This window comes from Halichoerus grypus, chromosome 3, assembly GCF_964656455.1.
Source record: "Halichoerus grypus chromosome 3, mHalGry1.hap1.1, whole genome shotgun sequence".
NCBI classification, from domain to species: domain Eukaryota; kingdom Metazoa; phylum Chordata; class Mammalia; order Carnivora; family Phocidae; genus Halichoerus; species Halichoerus grypus.
Window position 1 is genome coordinate 5117043 of NC_135714.1, and position 20882 is coordinate 5137924.

Here is a 20882-nt window from a genome sequence, read left to right on the forward strand (position 1 = left end):
TGGGTTCCTGTGACCTGAGTTATATCTATTTTCCCCAACCACCAGCAGCCTTTGGCTTCTCTTTGAGCCCCCTAAAGAATGCACTTACCCAAGCACTACTGAGCAAGGGACAATTGACTGAAGAGTATGTGGAGACTGGGAACAGCAACCAGCCCCAGAATCCACATGTCGAAGCCCTAATGGCCAATGTCATGGTGTTAGGAGGTGGGGCCCCAGGGAGGTGCTTAGGTCATGAGGGTGGAGTCCCCATGATGGGATCTGTGCCCTTATAAAGGACCCCACAGACCTTCCTTGCCCCCATTCTGCTGCGTGAGGACACAGCCTGGTAGCGGGTTCTCACCAGACCCTGACCTTGATCAGGACTGCTCTTGGACTTCCAGCCTCCAGAACTGGGAGAGAGACATTTCCCTTGTTTACTTTTTTTAAATTGGGGTACAATCAACAGAGAACATTATATTAGTTTCAGGTGTACAAGATAATATCTGTGTATATTGCACAAATGCTGTATTTGCATGTATTGCAAAATGGTCACCATAATAGGTGTAATTAACATGCACCGCCACACGATTACACAGTTTTTTCTTGTGATGAGAACTTTTAAGATCTACTCTCTTAGCAACTTTCAAATATATAATACAGTATTATCAATGATAGTCACTATGCTGTACATTACATCCCCGTGACTTACTTATCTTATAACTGGAAGTTTGTACCTTTTGCCCCCCTTCACCCATTTCTGTCACCCCACCCCTGCAACCAGCTAGCTGCTCTCTGTAACTATGAGCTCATTTTGAGCTCAATTCTTCTTCTTTTTTTCAGATTCCACATATAAGTGAGGTCATACAGCATTTGTCTTTCTCTGATGAACTTATTTCATTTAGCATAATGCCCTCAAGTTCCATTTGTGTTGTTGCAAATGGCAAGAGTTCATTCTTTTTTAATGGCTGAGTAATATTCCATTGTATATATATATACCACTTCTCCTTTGTCCACTCATCCATTGATGGACACTTAGGTTATTTCCATGTCTTGGCTGTTGTAAATGCTGCCATAAAACACAGGGGTGCACATATCCTTTCAAGTAAATGTTTTTGTTTTCTTCAAAAATACCTAAGAGTAGAATTGCTAGATCATATGGTAATTCTATTTTTAATTTTTTTAAAAACATTTTATTTATCTATTTGACACAGGGAGAGAGAGAGAGAGCAGAAGCAGGGGGAGCAGCAGGGAGAGGGAGAAGCAGGCTCTCCGCTGAGCAGGGAGCCCAACGTGGGGCTCGTTCCCAGGACCCTGGGATCATGACCTGAGCCAAAGGAAGATACTTAACCGACTGAGCCACCCAGGTGCCCCTATTTTTAATTTTTTGAGGAACCTCCATACTGTTTCCCAGAGTGGCTGCCCCAGGTTGCATTTCCACCAACAGTGCACGAGGGTTCCCCTTCTCTGCATCCTCGCCAACACTCGTTTCTTATTTTTTTGATAATAGTCAATATGAGAGATTTGAGGTGATATCTCATTACGGTTTTGATTTGCATTTCCCTGATGATGAGTGATGTTGAACATCTTTTCATGTGTCTGCCGGCCATCTGGATATCTTCTTTGGAAAAACATCTATTCAGATCTTCTGCCCATTTTTTAATTGGATCCTTTGGCTTTTTGCCATTGGGTTGTGTGAGTTCTTTATATATTTTGGATATTAGCCCCTTAACAGATATATGATGTGCAAATATTTTCTTCCATTTGGTAGTTTGCTTTTTCGTTTTGTTGATAGTGTCCTTTGCTGTGCAGAGACTTTTTAGCTTGATGTGGTCCCGCTTGTTTATTTTTGCTTTTGTCACTTTACATTTCTGTTGTCTCTGAGCTACCCAGTCTATGGTGCTTTGTGGTAACAGCGGGAATGGACTGAGACTACAAACAGCTAGCATGTAGTAAGAGCTCATCATGTTCCAGGCCCCGTTTTAAGCACTTTGCACACATCTATCCACTTAATCATTACAACTAACACTGTGAAGTAGATATTACTATCTACCTCTTTGTAGATGCAGGAACAGAGAGGTTAGTTAACTTGCCCAAGATCACCCAGCGAATAAGTGGCAGAGATGGGATCTGAACCCTGGCAGTCTCCTGACTAGGGGTCGTATCAGCAAATTCTCTGGAACTCACCAAGCCTCATGGGACCTCGAGGGAGCTTTCTGCATCTCCAGCCTCAGATTCTCCCTCTGCCTGGAGAGGAAGATGCACTGGACCAGTGACCCTCAGCTCCGGCCACACATTAGAACCCACGGGGCAGCTTTAAAGGCTGTGGTGCCCTGGCCCCCAGGCCCCGAGACTCCACCCACTCAGCCAGGGGCAGCCAGGGATGAATACTTTGGAAAGGTCCCCAGGTGGCTTTGACAGAGCCTGGCCGGGGTGACCTCTGCCAAGGTGGGGGCCTCCTCGGCCAACGGGGAGCCCTGGCTGCGGCCTGCCAGGAGGCGTACGTGAATGCAGAAGGGCCACAGACGCTGTCTGGGTTCCTCGTGTGCTTTTCAGATGTGGAAGCAGGGAGAGTTGATGTACCAGCAACCAGCTAAGACGTGATTGGCTCTATCCTTCCCCTTACAACTTCCTTCTGAAATCACGCGGCACAGCCCTGCGCTCTCTTCTCTGTGGCCTCAGCCCCTGGGGGCCCAACATCGTTCATTACCCATGAGCTGAAGCCTGCTTGAACCACTTGCAAAGACCTCACTGTGAGAAGAGATTGGCTGTTTTCATTTTTCCTTCTGAAGGTGGCGGTGGGAGCCGATTATGAGAGTGGCTCAGGAGCAAAACCATCCAGATTTGAACTCCCACGTCACCGTGTTCTAGATGGGGGTAACCTCGGGCAAGGCACCCCGTGCCCCGTTGACTCCATGTCCTCATCTGTGGGGGCGGCCCTACCTCCCAGGGTGGTTGTGAGGATTAACGAGAAACAGCACCCCTCACAGCATGCTGTAAATACCAGCGATCATTGCCAGCTTATGACTTTATTATTCTCTTTTTTTAAGATTTTATTTTATTTATTTGAGAGAGAGAGAGAGAGAGCACAAGAGGGGGTAGGGTCAGAGGGAGAAGCAGACTCCCGCCGAGCAGGGAGCCTGATGTGGGACTCGATCCCGGGACTCCAAGATCACGACCCGAGCCGAAGGCAGACGCTCAACCAACTGAGCCACCCAGGCGCCCTGACTTTATGATTCTTATATCCTTTCATACAAGAGAGATAAACATTGGTGCTTATTGTCAGTGAAAGGTGCAAAATTCTTTGTCTTGTTTTGTTTTTGGTTGTTTCTTTGAAAAGAAAGATGGTTATACATTAAAATCCAAACATGAATGAAGAATAGAGAATCAGTTTGAAGGCTTTTAATCCGGATGGCATCAGTCCATAAGTGCCATTCATTTATTTATCAAATACTTTATTTACCAAGTATTTATCAAATACTCCTTGTGTACCAGGCCCTGGGCTCAGTGTAGGAGCTCCAGCATTGAGTGACAGAGAACCATCCTGTCCACGCAGAGCTAACAGCCAGTAATTGTAATTACTATGAAGAGGAATGTGAGAGTCTATAACAGGGGGAGTCTGGAAGGGGAAGCTTCCAGAGGAAGTGACAACTAAACCAAGATCTGAAGGTTGAGCAGAAGGTCTCTGAGTGTTGAGGGGAGGAGCATTCCAGCAGAAGGAAGAGCGCATGCACGTCCCTGGGGCAGGAGAGAACCTGGCTACTCAGGGGACAGTGAAGAGCCCCGAGTCCTGGGAGGGCAGCGAGCATGGGAGGGAGTGTTGGGAGATGTGATCCGAGAGGCAGACGTGAGCTGGTAATTTGGGCCCTGTGGGCCGGGGTGGGAGTTTGCATTAGGAGCTGCAGTGGGAAGCTATTGGAGATTTTTAAAGCAGGGATGTTTGCTCACTGTAGCTGCTGTTTGGAGATTTCTAACAGGGTCACAGGTGGATGTGAGAAAGGGAAGGACCAGCTAGGAAGCCCCAGGGTGCTGTGAGTGTCACCGAGGAGCTCAAAAGGCCAAATAACGAAGTCATCACATTCAGGTAGAATTGGGGCGGGGGGGCGGTGATGGTTGGGGAAGGAGGGAGGAGAAAGGAGCCCACACTGTTGGACACATGTGGTGCGTCCAGGTCACCTGCAGTACATCGTCTGAATTTTCACATGGGTCATGAAGAGGGGCTCTAACCCAGAGCCTGCTTCCCTTTCTGTTACTGATGCTCGGCATCCCTGCTGAGGGGAGGTGGTCATGCCAGGGAACCTCTCCTCTTTTGCTTCTTGCAGTGGAGTTTTGGGGGCCTCCTGTCTCCGGGGGCTTCTCAGAGCTTCGTGATGACAGAAGCGACAGTGTGGTTTCTTCTTCGAATGTTGCCCTTTTGTTATATGCCTCTTGCTCTGGGCCCTGGAATCATTCTTCTCAGTAATCATTTGCATCCTTCTGGTCCCTGCGCTCTGTGATGAATGACCGGCCACATGTCATTTTACTCTGAGCTGATCGCACTGCCTCGCCCTCGGCCCCTGCTTGGTAGGCAATGATTTACGGACGTCATAGGCTGGATGTCTCTGGATGACCTGTGCAAACGGAGACCTGCAGTGCGCGGTAATGAAATGCCTTCTGGCTTGGGCGTGTGATTCAAGACTCAAGGAGGAGATGTGCTATAGCTCTCAGTAGAAATCAAGGAACGGAAACCCTCCAACTCCCCTGCACGACTGGCCCAATGCTATTGTTCTTTTAAAGAAATTTCACGGATATGTTTAGGTTATACTTTCCCGCATGTTTTATTTTCTTTTAGGTAAATGTTAAAAATGCCTAGCTTTTGCAATCTCAGGCTGGCTGATCAGGGCTGTGTGAATGAGGCCACGTTCTCGGAGGCTCTCAGGGGCTGGCTGGCTCTCATCCAGCTCTTCTTTTGTGTTGAAACTCCGGGGGCAATGGGGTGCTCTTTGGGAGTCCCAACCTGGGAGCAAGGCAGATCTGGATTTGAACACCAGCTTTGCGCACTTTCCAGCGAGGTGACTTTGGGCAAGTTACTTGGCATCTCCGAGCCATCTGTAACATGGGGATGAATACAGTAGTTATAGGATTAGAGAATTACATGGAAAAGGAGGTATCTGGTCGGGGGTATCTGGTGGGGAGCTCGGCGTAGGTGGTCTAGACATCCTGGGTTCACTCTGTTTGGCCACACCCTTATTTAGGTCAGGCTAATTTCTTTCTTTCTTTCTTTCTTTTTTAAAGATTTTATTTATTTTGACAGAGAGAGTGCAGAGGGGGAGGGGCAGAGAGAGAGAGATAATCTCAAGCAGACTCCCTGCTGAGCACAGAGCCTGACTGGGGGTTCAGTCCCATGATCCTGAGATCATGACCTGGGCTGAAATTAAGAATGGGACGCTTAACCAACTGAGCCACTCAGGCGCCCCTAGGTCAGGCTAATCTCATATGGAACCAGGGTTCCTTTCAACTTCGAAGAAAAGGCAGCTCTGGAGTCATGCCCTTCTTGGTCTGTGCAGTAGACGGGTTTAGGGCATGATGCCACATCACCCGAGCCTGCCTCTGCTCTCAGCAGCAGTGACTGGTGCTCAGAGAGCCAGAACACCTTGTGCCCACCTCGGGCATGGGCTCCGGTCCTCTAAGCAGAAAAGGGTCTTCTATGCACTTCTCAGAAGCCTCAGGCTCTGCTTTTAGGGGCACCCAAACCAAGACAGTTTTTATGAACATGCAGAGTAATGGTTTTTGCCCTTGCGAGTCACCCTGTTCTAAGGGTGACTGGGTTGTGCGTACTTGGGAGGGAGGGCGGGGCTGTGGTGTGAGGGAGACTAACCAAGCACTGGGGTCTGGCTAGATAAAGACCTATCTCCACCCCTGTTCTGCAGGGGGCTGAACTCCCGGGGCTTGCTCCACCCCCTTGTTATTGATTGGCCCACCGCCGGCCAACCGGGATTCTAGGATTTTTCACTCTGAAACCCTGAAAAATGCTCTCTAGTTGGGGCCCCCTAGTAACTTCAGGAGCTGTCGGTGTGTCTGTTCTCTGTCACAGGGAAGGAAGGCTGTGCAGAGTAAGAAAGAAACAAGTATCAGCCAAGGAGAAACAGAAAGGTGGCGAGAGCTTTCCGGTAGTGTTTGGGTCATTGGTCACACTGTGTGTGGAGCTCGTTTAACCCTGGGGATGGCTGCTCATCCTTCCTTTCAGTCATGGGAGATACCCATAACTGCCATAAAGTCTCATTTTTGCCTAAGCCACTTCAATTTGGTTGCTTTCACAGACAGTCATATTGTAAACCAGATTGTATGCCAAATTGTATGCCAGACAACCTGATATGTCTCAGTAAAATATATAGTTCTGGGTACAGTGTATTCCCAACAGGTGAATAAGTTTGGCCCAAAAAGAATGCTTAGGAAGAAAAGGAAAAGGAACGAACATGGATTGAACATCTAGAATGTTCCAGCCACTGAACTCACTATTTTGCCTACGTTGCCTAATATGAGGGAAGAAGTAAGTCCAGTACAAGGTTAGCAATAGAACACCTCCCTTTACTTATTAAGGAGATAGAGCTACATGGCCTCAAACCTGCTCTGTCATTTCACTGATAACCATGAATGTCTGAGCTGCTTTCCACCTTTCAGATCCACTGTCTTCAGCTTATTTGTGTTTATTCCTGGTGATTACTGCCTCATGGTCACAGGGGGGCTGCTGTAGCCTCAGACTTCACATCTGTGTCCCAAAAGGAAAGGAAGAGGAAAACCTTTCCCAGATGCCTCTAGCCAACTTTTCTTTGTATCACATTGGCCAGATTTGACCCAAAAATGTGTCCCTTGACCATTTCTACTTGAAAGCCAATTTCCACCTTCCTGACCTCTGGGCCGGGAGGTGACAAGGGAGAAAAGGATTGGGAATAGCTTTGGATTGGGAAACAGCCTGTGTCTTTCCATAGCTGAGCACACATAATGGGATGAAAAACATGCTGTGTCTGGGAATGGTAGGAACTGGATATGAGTGGACCTTGGAGTACGTGGGCTGGGTGGGGAAAAATGAAGTCAACAGTCAAGATGAAGGAGGCCTGATGTGGTGGTGGGCGCCACTGAAGTCTCTTAAGCCTGGTGGAGGAATGTCAGGATGAAATTTACATCCTAGAAAGACCACTCTGGCTATTACCTGGAACCTGGTTTGGAGTGAAATGGGACTGGAAGGAGGTGAGAGGTGTTTGCAGTGACCTTCCTATGAATTCAAGATAACATAAGCAGGCATAGAATTTAGAATAACTCAGCACATTTCTGAGCTACTTATTGGATCAAGGAAGTGACCAGACAAATAAGACTAGATTAATACTTACGAGAACTATAGAAAAATGCATCCTCATGGGGAAATAGACCATGATATGGCACCTATATCCCATGTTTGATCTGATGGAGATGGCTTTTCTCTGCATTTTGTGTGCATGGAAAATTCTAGGCCACACTGAGTTACTGACTCAGTCATGTTAAAGCAAGTTCAAGGGTACATCCAAGGGAGAGTGAGTACAAATTACACTATAGAATAGGACATTAGACTCCCTAAGTATTTCTAACAAGTGAAAAATGAAGAGCATCATTGTGCATGTTCTTTCATATAGATCTGCTGGCTTTGTAAGATGCCATTGTATGCTCATATATCTACTGAAAATGCAAGTTATGAAAATTAACTACAGGTAAGAAGAAAACATTAGAAACCATAGACACCAAATCACTTAACATTTTGGCACATGTCCCTTTTCATCCCTATGGGTAGGTTTCCCTACAATATTCATCATCATAATCAATGCACAATCTTATATACCACTTTTTCATCTCATCTCATCTCATCTCATCTCATCTCATCTCATCTCATCTCATCTCATCTCATCTCATCATCTCATCTTGTAGACATTTCCCCCCCTGCTAACAGTCTACATAAACTTCCCTTTCCATGGTTTATAGAACATAAAACGCTCTCGACCCGTTATTGCACGTTTGAGTGGCTTTCTTTTTTTTATAATAAATAACATGGTGATTATCATTGTGTACAAATTTTAGTCTTCATAGAAGACAATTTTCTGGAGATGGAGTCTCAGAAATGGAATTACTGTCTCAGAGGGAACAAGCATTTTTAAAGTCATTGGTACCTATCACCGATTCAGAAATCCACACTTGTCATAGAAGTTAAAGACAGACAGTGTGCAAGAAAGCCCTGCTTTCTGGACTCGCTCCCTCAGCAGCCTACGGGTTTGGTCACTACATCTGTGGACTATTTATTGCCTTATTTCTAAATAGGATCGATTCACCCAGGAGCCCCAGAGTAATGAGATTCAGGGGGCCCTCCACTCATGAATGCATCCATCAATTAGACCAGAATATTAAGAACAGTGAAAGTGAAAATGGCCCCAATGAATTTTGATATTGAAACACAGATTAGGGCATTTTGGGGGGAAAAAGCATTTTATCTTTATCCATATTTTCTGTATTCTGTACGATTAGGAAGCTCATGGAAACTGAATAGAGGCTCATCTGTTTCCTGGTATATGCTCTTTCTGCATTACCCACGAGCACGCTGACCTCTAGTACCCTTACTCAAAATTTACTTCAAGGATAACCGTTGCATGTCTGCCATGCTCCAGGAACTGTGCCAGGCGCTGGGGACGTGGTCATCCTCAAGGAGCTGCAGTCTGGTGTCTCCATTATTTGCCAGAACTCAGATGTTAACTCTGCCATTTGCTGAGGCCTCTGAGCACTGCCCTCTTCACACTAGTGAAGTGGGCGTTATCACCCTCGTGTTCTCGACGAGGAAACAGAGAGATTAACTAACGTGCCCAGGGTCGCAAAGGTAGGAAGTTATGGAGCCGTGCCCTTTGTCATCATTCCTCTTTATAAAAAGACAGAGGCAGGACTCTGAAAGCAACTTGAAGAAGCTGCTTCAAATGCTTTTCACCCTGATTCTGTCCTGTTTTACTTGTAAAGTTGTATCTCCTGCAGTTATAAACACATTCTGCTCATTCTACTTCTCTCTTATTGCTTTTACAGAATTGCAACCCCTCCCTCATTCATTTACGTGTGTATGCAGTCTTCACACACACACACACACACACACACACACACACGGGAGCTGGAGATGTGTCCTTCTGGCTCATGAGAGATGATCATGAGCATCACTTACCAACTCTTCAATGACATCAGCCATGGTTGGGATATTTATACCACAGAAATTGGCAAATGCCAAAAAATCAGGTCTTCCCCCCACCCCTCCGCCCCGAGCCCCAGTTATTAACATTTACCAGCTCAGCACCATGGTTGTTCTCTGGACACTCCTTCAGTGGCTCCATGAACTTCTAGCAAGTCTTATTTTAATTCCACTCGTGGAGGAATTTCTGTGATATTGTGGTTTATAATAAGGAATATCTTATCCCACCGTTCCTGTCAGAAAGGCCCACACATTCAGAAGGCATAGAGGGGGAAGGGACCCATCAGCTCTGGTGAAACATCTGTGATAGAAATAGGAACATGGTACCACTTTCAAGTTCATGAAGGAGTCACCCCTGCCCCCAAATGTGAGCAGCTTGAGGGCAGGGACTTCATCCCTATCTCACCTGAACACCAAAACAGCTTCCTGCCCAGCTCTGGAAGAAGCTGGGTTCTTGAATGCTGGCAGGAGTGAGGCTGAGAGGGCATTGGTTGGAGGACTGGGGAGCTATTCCAAGTGCCACCATTATCAAGCTGGGTGATTACTGGGGGGGACACTTTTTCTCTGGGGATCTGTTTTCTCAACTAATTCTCTGAGGACTTATTTTAGATGACTTCTTTGGAATAACTAATATTCTAATTAAAACACCGCGATTCACACCAAACCTGTTTATAGCATAATGTGGATCACAAACAGACATCATTTAAAATATAAAAATTAGTGGCCAGCTGGAGCCCACTGAATAGATTCTTAGATTTTGAAGGCTTCTGTTTGAAACACACTCATACACACACAATCATGAATTTTGCATTTGATTTCCTTTACCTACAAGAAAATGCCAAATATTCCCTGAGGAAATATGTTGGAACTGGGTTGCATTCAATGAGAATCACATTAAGTTGATCCCAGGTTTAATCTGTCCTTTGTCAGCATCCCCATTCAGAGGCTGTTTCTCCTCTGCTTGGGGCCGTTTTCAGATGCATTTTTCTGTGGGTCCTGGAGTCTGACGGGTATCCTTTAAAAATCCCAGCTGCACCACTCACTGGCTGTGGGACCTTGGGGAAATTTCTTTCTAAGCTTCCACGTCCTCCTTTGTAAACAGGGGAAATGATAAACACGCATCATGGGGAGTCATGAGGATTCAGTGTGACCAAACCTGTCAAGGGGTCAGGACAGTGGCTGACACATAGCAGGTGTGGTCCAGGATGCTGTCCCTATAATTCTTGGATTATCAGATTCTGTACATGCTCATCCTCCCACTTGGAGCACTAGGTCTCTCAGGATAGGTGCTCCCATGTAATCCTCCTCACCCGCATTTACCCAAGTTCTCCTACTCAGGGTCCTGATCGTCCCATGGAGACTGCTGGTCCTTCTGTTCTGTCCTGCAAACTCCTGACAGCATAAGCCTTGCGTTGGTGCAAATCCTGAGCACTCAGCCCAGTGTCCAGCATGTAGGGAGCCAAGCACCTGCTTTACTGACTGAGTTGGACTTCACGTTTAGAAGAGGGACACATGAAAAGGGAAACTATTTCTGGCTCGGGAACTGCTCCTGATAGTATTGATGGAAAAAAGGTCATAACCCCCAAACACCAAGAAGAGAATAAAAATGAAGAGAAAACCCACTGAATGCGTTCCTCAGTGCCAGGAGCACTTGCCATCAAGCACCGACTCATTCATTCCGCCCCTAGACACCTGGCACTGCTATGTGACCATGGCAAGCACGCTCAGTGTGCAAGTTCATGTGGCCGCTGTGTGAGGTGGAAGGGCTTGAATTTCAAGTGATGAGATAAGAGAAGTGGGCGGGGCTACACATTAACAGGGTCCTGGGAGTCTTGCTAAGGAACTTGGCTTTATTCTAAGAGCAGAGAAAGACAAGGGGTGGAGACAAGGGAGTGATCCACTCAGCTTTCCAGTAATTCTGGCTGCCGTATGGATTGGGATGGGTACCTCCTGGAAGCCAGGAACCTGGTTAGGAAGCTGTCCTGGGGGTCCAGGTCATAGATGGTGGTGGTCTGGCTGGGACTATGGCAGTGCAGAGGAAGGAGGAAACAGAGAGCAGAGAATACCAGTTCTGTACTTCCTGGGCATTTTTAGTCTATGAAGTAGGTCAGGTCAGCACTGCTTTGATTTACACATCAGAGTGAGAGCAAGGGCGATGATGAAGCAGTCCCCAAGTATGACTTTCTCATCTCCCTTCTGCATCCCCACAGAAGGCTGCTTGACCTTGGGAGGTTAAGTGAATGATGTCAAGGGCAGTCACATCTGTGTGGACCCCTCCTGTCAGAGCGCCTTCTCTCATAGAGGAGATCTTGTCTTCAAAAAGGTCTGAAACTAAGTAGGGCATGGACTAGTGTCCCCAATTTTGCCCTCATTTTCTGATACCCAAGGGCTTCCCTCCTCCACATCATGTGGTTATCTCCCTGCCTGGGATCTCCACTGTTATCTGCTCATGCATTTGCTTCCCCCATTGGGCCAGGAAGGGAGGCTGGAGCTTAGACCTCTCCAAGTCCCTGGGGCTTGTGAACACCTGCCGTGGTTATGTAGAAACATCGAGTCACATGGTAGGAAGGGACATTACAGTCCACTGGTTAAATGTTCCTCCAAATGCAGGAGTCCTTTTTTTTTTAATTTAATTTTTGTTGTTATGTTAATCACCATACATTACATCATTAGTTTTCGATGTAGTGTTCCATGATTCATTGTTTGTGCATAACACCCAGTGCTCCATGCAGAACGTGCCCTCTTTAATACCCATCACCAGGCTAACCCATCCTCCCACCCCCTCCCCTCTAGAACCCTCAGTTTGTTTTTCAGAGTCCATCATCTCTCATGGTTCGTCTCCCCCTCCGATTTCCCCCCCTTCATTCTTCCCCTCCTGCTATCTTCTTCTTTTTTTTTTTTTTTCCTTAACATATATTGCATTATTTGTTTCAGAGATACAGATCTGTGATTCAACAGTCTTGCACAATTCACAGTGCTCAGCATAGCACATACCCTCCCCAATGTCTATCACCCAGCCACCCCATCCCTCCCACCCCACCCCCCACTCCAGCAACCCTCAGTTTGTTTCCTGAGATTAAGAATTCCTCATATCAGTGAGGTCATATGATATATGTCTTTCTCTGATTGACTTATTTCGCTCAGCATAACACCCTCCAGTTCCATCCACGTCATTGCAAATGGCAAGATCTCATTCCTTTTGATGGCTGCATAATATTCCATTGTATATATATACCACATCTTCTTTATCCATTCATCTGTCGATGGACATCTTGGCTCTTTCCACAGTTTGGCTATTGTGGACATTGCTGCTATAAACATTGGGGTGCACGTACCCCTTCGGATCCCTACATTTGTATCTTTGGTGTAAATACCCAGTAGTGCAGTTGCTGGATCGTATGGTAGCTCTATTTTCAACTTTTTGAGGAACCTCCATACTGTTCTCCAGAGTGGCTGCACCAGCTTGCATTCCCTCCAACAGTATAGGAAGGTTCCCCTTTCTCCGCATCTCCGCCAACATCTGTTGTTTCCTGACTTGTTAATTTTAGCCATTCTGACTGGTGTGAGGTGGTATCTCATTGAGGTTTTGATTTGGATTTCCCTGATGCCGAGCGATGTTGAACACTTTTTCATGTGTCTCTTGGCCCAAATGCAGGAGTCCTGTTCAATATTCCCAATATCCTCCCATATGTCTGACATATAGGAGGTACTTGATAATGAGTAAATGAGTGATGAATGAAAAATGAATGAGTAAGTGAATGAGTGAGTGAATGAGTTAATGAATGAATGAGTGACTGAGTGAGTGAATGAGTTCATGAATGAATGAGTGAGTGAATGAGTTAATGAATGAATAAGTGAGTGAATGAGTGAATGAATGAGTGAGTGAGTGAGTTTGTGAATGAATGAATGTGTGAGTGAGCTTAGTGAGTGAGTGAATGTTTAGCTCTCATTGTTGGGAAGTTCTTTACCTTCGGCTGAAACAAGCCTCCTGCTAACCACCACCTTTTGAGCAGAAGTCTACTCACGGACTCGGCAAGGATTCACAGGAGCACACTCTCCTCCTCCCCATGGTAGCTTTTCACATGGAGCCACAGTGACCTGTTCTCTGTTCTTCAAACGTGCCAACCTGGTCCTGCCAAGTGTGTTCCCTCCTTAAGCCTTTTGCATGCCTGGACCTTCTGCCCAGGACACCTGACTCATATTTCTTTTCATGGCTGGATGTTTCTTGTCATTTTAGTCTTAGCTCAAATATCACTTCCTCAGAAAAGCCATTTCTAACTACTCAGTCTAGAGTAACCTCTCCTGTCCTTTCCCCTCTTTATCACTCTGTGCTGAATCCTGGGTGATTTCTTCAGATCTGTCTTCCAGTTCACAAAATCTTTCTTCATCTATATCTAGTCTAGTGCTTAACCTGCCTGTTGAGGTCTTATATCAGTTACTCTTTTATTCATAGAATATATTTTTGAATATTGTAAACATTCTTATTTTAAAGGTCTTTAAAAAAAATAAAGTCCTTTTTAGAGTCCCTGTTACATGTGATCCCCCACAGTGATTTCTCCTCTTTATTTTATCTGCTGGCCGTGTCTCAGGAGTTGAGTATCTTTGTATTGTTATAATGTTTTAAATGTAACTTTATCAATAATTATCATTTATGAGTGACCCACATGAGTTATGGAGATGAGCCTAGGGTGTTTATTAATCTTAGAAGAGTTGTTATATTAATTTCTTGATGAATGCAAGATCAATGCAAGGATTTGGGCACTCAACCTCATGCTTGATGTAGGCAGGAGATGATGATTTCTTATGTTTGGTATCACTCACCTGATTCTGATAAAGAAGACTTTACACTGAAAGACTCACACAGAAGCATCACCCAGTGCAGCAGTCCCCAGATGCTTGGTACTTAATGCATGAGTTCAGTGCATAAAAATCACCCAGCTCAATGCATGAGCATGGAACTCATTGGAAACAGAGTTCTGAGATTGTCTCCGGGATACTGATTCCCTAAGTCTGGCGTTGAGCCCAGGAATCTGAATTCCTATAAAGTTCTCCATTGATTCTGATGTACAGTGAAGTTTGGGTACCAGTGGTCCTATAAGCTTTGAGGATTGGAATTGGAATTATTTTTGTCTTATTTCCTTCAAATGAAAAGATTTAAAGCAGCTTATAAGATATATGCAAATCCATTTTGAAAATCAAACAGAAAACACCTGCACAAACAGATCACCTAAGTGGGTGAGAGCTGAGTTTATTTGCTCCAGTACTGGGGAGCGCTCAGGGGATGCTGTGGTTGGCATCCTCACCAATGTTATATCATAGATGTGGCCGTGACCTGTGCTTGACCCACCCTTATCCATCTCTGGACACTGTGGGCATTGGTCCAAAGTCCACCTCAGTGAAATCAGTTATGGGGTAATTGTGGAACTGCAAAGTGGTGCTGCTCTCTGATAGGGCTTTGCTATTTCTGGGGTCCTCTTCTGCAAAACTTCAGGTTGCTCAAATGCATTTATTGACTGGCAGCACCCTTTGTTTCCTAGATTACCCTCTGTCTGGGCAATGAAGCCTCCTCTTGGCAAGCTGATGTGCCTTGCTGACCCGTGTTCTCTTGCACCTCTAGCCTTCTGCCCAAGCTGTTTCCTCTGCCCAGAAAACTCTGGTGCATCTCTAAGACTCCATTCAATTACCACTGTCTCCAGGCAGTCTTTCTCCTCTGCCTCCTTCATTTCCTTCCTTCCTTTATCCTTTATTAATTGAGCCCATACCATGTCCCGGCACTGCACTGGAGCTCCCCAAATTCCCTCCATCCCTGCATCTGCCACACTGCAGACCTTTCCAGCCTCATCCCCCACCATGCTGTCTTCCCTTCTCTGCTCTCTCCACACTGGCTTCTTGTGCTCCCTCTCCCTCTCTACAGGACCTTTGCACAGGCTGTACCCTTCTCTGCCTGGTAAATTCCTCCCCCCCACACTCCTGCTCTTCCCACCTTGACTGTTACCTCCTGGCCCCCTGCAGTTGTCTCACTCTGCCTTCCTTCTTCACTTCTGCCCTTTTGTGTTTCCTAGATTACCCTCTATCTCCTCGACCACACTAACCTCACAAGGGCAAGCCGTGTAACCTCAGTGCCTAGCACTGAGCCTGACATATAGCAGGTGCCCACTGTTGAGCAGTTGAATGAGGACAGCCTCGAGAACCTCAATCTCTCTCCTCCTTTGGATCAGTTCTTAACCTTCTTTTGACCATTGGCCCCTTTGGGAGTCTCGAAGGCTAGAAACCCTCTCTGAACAAATACACATGAATGCTTCTATATTATTTCAAAATTGAAAACCACCGCAAATAAAGAGGCCATTGTCTATTAATTCCAAGTGAAGATTCTTTTCTTGAGAGAGCAGCTGGTGAATTACATATAGATATCATGATTTAAGCCCACCACATTTAGAGAGGAAAATGGGCCTCCCCGCATCTTAAAGGCTTGTGCATTCAGACAGCTTCATGTAGGTGCCACACTGGCTGGTATGTCCCCTTTAAGAACTCATCTCCCTGCTTTTGTTATTGCAGGAATGAAGACAGCACAGAGGCAGACCCATCAAGCTGGGAAGTATTTATATCTCCCCAACTGACCAACAGAGCAGTGGCGGCCCCAGGATTTGTGGTCCCTTCCAGGGAGCTGAGTTACAAGCCAAAGGACTGTCTTCCTATTCCAAGTCATTCATGGGAATATCCCTTTTTGTATAATACCAACCAGGGGACCAAAGGATGGCTCTTGTCTGTCAGAAGCCCATACGTATCGGCACGGGGTGGTGGAAGGAACTTGGGGTCTGGCGTCCCAAGGTCTTGGCTGGCTTTGCCAATCCTAAGCTGTGTCACCTTGCACAGGTTTCTACGAACTTCCATTTCTTTATCTGTTTGAGAGTCTTAACACCTACTTGACAGTTTTTTTCTGATGACCAAATGATCTAATGGTTATGAACATGTTCTGAACACTGCAAGATGCTTCCCATATGTCAGGGATCATTGTTGTCTGTAAATGTGATCCTGTCTTCTCCCATTCATGTCACTGGTGGTTGCTCAGGAGCATGGTCTGCCATAGCTGTGCATTACACGTACAGTTCCGTGTCACTGCTGCCCAAGATGGGTGATGTGGTTCCATGGCAATAGAAGAGTTTAAAAAAAAAAAAAACCTTAGTAGTCTCGATATTATAGAGCTCTTGCAGAAGCTTGGGCTAAGGTGGAGGTCCTAACCTGTGTGAAATATTGTATGCCTGTGAGCACTTCCTTAGGAAGAGGGGCCATGGATTTCATTAGATTCTCAAATGAAATGACACTGGAACCCCCTAAGGCCAAGCACCCCTAGTCTATGGGGAAAGGACTCCATTAGGGAACCCAGAGATCCAGCTCTGCCTCTAACCAGTTGGTGACTTTGAGGCCTCCGTTCCTGATCTGTAAAATGGGTGCAGCCACCTGCCTTCCAGTAACCTCCCAGCCTGACAGCAGATGAGTCTGTCGCCCCTCCCTACATGTGTCCCCCATCAGAGAGGAGACTGCTCCCACTGCAGCGAGCATTTGCTGGGGCCCTACTCTGTGGCCAGCTCTGTCTGGCTGGAAGATCCCATACCCAGTCTTCTTGCTTCCTGAGTAAGTAAAGCATTCTTCTAACCTAACCGTATGTCACTTCAGGCAACTATATCTACGGATTGTCCCCCCAAATAACCACAGCACCCCAAAGTGCTCAAAGCACTGCAGCCCCACTCAGCTCATTTTGCCAGGAGGTTAATTAAAGAGCATCATGGCCTAGCCAGTGTGCAGACCGAGGGGTTTGCTCCCTCTGCAAACACTTCCCTGGAAATCACAGGACTGTGAGGCTATCTTTCCCAAACTGAACCTCTGTCCCCATTAAACACTAGCCCGCTATCCTCCCCTGCCTCAGCCCTCAGCCCCTGGCGACCTCCACTGCACTTTCTGTCTTGATGAATATGACTGTTCTGGAAACTTCATATAAGTGGAGTCAGACAAGATTTGTCTCTTAGGGACTGGCTTGTTTCACTCAGCATGATGTCCTCAAGGTTCATCCATGTTGTAGCAGGTGTCGGAATGCCCTTCCTGTTGAAGGCTGAATAATGTTCCAGGGGATGGACAGATCTTATTTTGTTTGCCCATCTCCCTGTCGACAGACATTTGGGAGGCCTCCGCCTGTTGGTTAATGTGAGTAGCACTGCTATGAACATGGAGGTACAAATACCTGCGTTGTTAATACTGGAATTAGCAAATGACATTTGCAAACAAGATTTCTCATGAAAATCGGAATTTCTGGCTTCCCTTGGAAGAACAGTGGATCTGGCTATTCAAGGCTTCTATCTTCATGGCCGTACTCAGAGATGAATGAGGCCGGCACACTCCATCCCAGGCTGACAGGCACACCCAGCCTGATGGGCTTCAGGTACCCACTCCCTCCTATGGTCTCTTCCGCTGACCACCTAACCTGCCCCGTCTGCCCAGCACTCTCAGGGGATGGCTGAAAATAGAGACCAAGAGGCACCATGACCTGGGCCCATGATCTCGCAGGTGGGATGGTGAGTGACTTGCTGTCGTCTGGGAAAGGCCTGCACTGAGTTCAGGTCCCAGCTCTGCTGCTTGCCTGCCCCAGTGACCTTCACCTGTCTGAACCTGTTTCCTCCTTTGGAAGAAAATGGGAGATACGGTACCTTCTCCAGCGGCTGTGTGGAATTATTGTCAAGACAGAAGAAGAAGGTGGGTGGTGACTGGAACATGGAGGGACCTTATTAATAGCACAGGCCAAGTCTGGCAACCTAGAGTTTGGGGGGGTCCATTTCCTCATCTGCAAAATTGGAAAAGGGACCACACCTCCCCCCGGGATTATTCTGAGGGCTAACTAAGTCAGGGAAGGTAAAGCACCCAGCAGAGGGCTTGGCATCCAGCAGGTGCCTCACACATGGTACCTTGTAATAAGAGAGGGCTATGTGGGAGGGCTCCAGATCCCCCTTGGCAGCAGAGCACAATCCAGCAAGAGACCTGAGGTCCTGATGTGGGGACAGTCTGGCTGCAGTCTGCCAGCCTGATTTCAAAGCCTACCCTCTGCCTTTTTACCTGCTGAAGCCCGAGCAGGTCAGCTGCTTCCCTGAGCTGCAGACTCTCCACTGTTGGAGGCGCACAATCGCTGTTCTTGCTAACACAGGGGGAAATGACGAGCATCAGTTGCCTGGCACGTACTAGATGCTCAACAAAATTTCATTCCTCTCCTCCCCTTCCCAAGCAGAAGTCTGCCTCTGAGTTTAAAAGGATGGCATGTTTTCCAAATGAATGTTAGAAGGGGGCGGGGTGGGGAGGAGGGGGAGACAAAGACAAAGATGAAGAAGAAGATGAGGAGAAAGAAGAGGAAAAATGTGGTTTCTAGCCTCTCACTGGAGTGCTTCAGGGCTCACATGTTCTTGGGGTTGAGGTTTGTCATTCCCTGGGATTCATTCATCCATCCAACCAGCAAGCATTTACTGAGCACCACTAAATGCCAAGCACCACTACAGGCCCGCCTGGGGTTATAGGAGAGGACAAAACAGACCAAATCCCTGCTCTTTGGGGTCAGTTCATATCAGTCAATGGGTAAGTTGATGGATAAATGCTCAGTAAGTGCCGCTTTTGAGCTGGCTTTATGTGGGACCCAGACTTCACCTTCAAGGCTTATCTCTGTTGCTGGCTGTGGGCAACCTCCTTATCTGAGCCCGGCCTGCTCCTCTGGCAGCCCCAGATGGCATGCTTGTCCTGGGCTCTTGATCACCCACCGCTGGTCTATCTGCCCACTTGTGTTGCTTCATTGCATCTGTCCTTTTCAGACTCCCCAAGGGAAGTCTCTGAGCCACTTCGGGACCAGTGAGGCACCCCTGGGGGAGCAGTCCATCCCACTGCCCACAGGAGATCCGTAGAGCCCAGGTGTGGAGCATGGCAGAGCCCTGCCTCTTTACCTTTAGGCTTTGAGTGAAATGGAAATGTGACCAGAAAAGAACTTTGTAAACTCTTAAGCTCTCCATAAATATAAGGATTTGACTTTCATATGCTCGAGAGAGGAGAGAGACCACCTGGTATAGGAGAAAGAGATGAGGGCTTAAACCAGAATCACTGGGCTGGAATCCAGGTTCTGCAACTTCTTAGCTCCAAGACCATGGGAAAGGCTCTTCTCCACCCCAGTTTACTTACCTGTCCAATGGGCTAATAAAATACCTGCCTCAGCACCTGCTGTGAGCATGAACAGATAAACAATGAGATGGGAAAGCACTTCGCAGACTTCAGTGTTGTGCATATGCTTCATTCATGTCCTTAATTCAATGCATATCTATTATGCACCTACTGTGTGCTCTTATGAACAAGGTGGTCTGTCTTACGACAATTCGGAAAAAGGTCCCCAGGCTAAGGAAGAAAAGAATTGCTTGTCAGATGGTTGTACTGTGCATTCATAGATTATGATTAGCAACAGCCAGGGAGTTGGCATGGCAACGTTCCCCCACAAACTGCTAGGCAGTGTTCTTAAAATAGGTTCACCAGAGGTGTGGCAGCCCTGGAGACGCGCAGCGGCTCTGCAGACCAACGTAGGCTGCACTGTAACCTGTGTGCTCAGCATGCCACTCCCCTGCCCAAGTAGACCAGTGGCACGGTAATTAGCTCCGGAAGCATCCATTGTGGGAACTGGAGACTGACTTTGGTATAAATACTGTTGGTGTTCCCCATTTTACAGGTGAGGTGAAGAAACTGGAGCCCAGAGCAGCCCAAAGGGGTTAAGTGACATACCCATGGTCACAGTCACTTGATTACTGATGTGACTGGATTTGGTTCTGACATCATCATGGAGGATTCTCCAACCACGCTATGAAGCACGCTTTTCTGATTCGGAATTCTAGATGTAGGTCTGATGCAGTTCTTTTCCTAATGGGTTACGATCCATACGGCATCACTGAGCAACATGTATTAGGTCAAAGAATTCTTTCCTTTTGTGTAGAATTCACGCCCATGTTTCTCCCTGGGGAAGTGTTGAATCCCGAGATGTCAGGAAAGCTCACCTAACTTCTTGGTCATGCTGAGATGATTGTGATTTAAGTCCCTCCCTCCACAGTCTTCCCTAACCTAGTTTCCCAGTGTGAAAATCAAGCAGCAAAGCTGATCAAAAGTTTATGAGCTGCTTTGCAAGGAGCTGACTGCATGAGTTAGTGACCCCTCATTGCAGAGGACAAGGAAGCCAAGTCCTTTAAAAGATGAGTTCTTTTTTTCTATCTGTGTTACTCAGCAATTTACTGAGTAAACTTTATAAACTTGAGAAGGGCTTTTTTTTGTTTGTTTTTAAAACCTTCAGGCTGGTGAGCTGCTTTTAAGAGATTCACAACTCTTGTTTAATTCCAGGGTGAAATTTCAGGACTGGAATGTGAAACTTTTTGAGCCCTGTCAACTTCTGAGAATAGGGTGCTAGACATCTGTGACGTATTTCAGATATTCAGCCTTCCTCTATGTGGACTGTGCCTTGCGGTAGAAAGGGCTCTGGGCTGGGAGCAGGGAGGATGGGGGGGGGGGCTGTAACGGGAGCTCTGCCACTGCCTGCCCCCCCACCCCCACCCCGGGGCTGTTTGTAGGCTAGAAAGATTGCACTACGTCGTGATAATTCTTTATCACTGCCTGTTGGACTCAC

At 46.8% G+C, this 20882-nt stretch overlaps 1 protein-coding gene across 1 annotated transcript in view; it reads left to right on the forward strand.

Annotated features, from left to right (window-relative positions):
• Window positions 1-20882, forward strand: part of C3H4orf50 (chromosome 3 C4orf50 homolog) — a 110313-nt gene extending 89431 nt beyond the window's left edge. Inside the window, exon 14 of the mRNA XM_078068172.1 lies at window positions 15758-20882. The gene's annotated coding sequence lies outside the window, so the exon portion shown is untranslated. The remainder of the gene's footprint in view (window positions 1-15757) is intronic.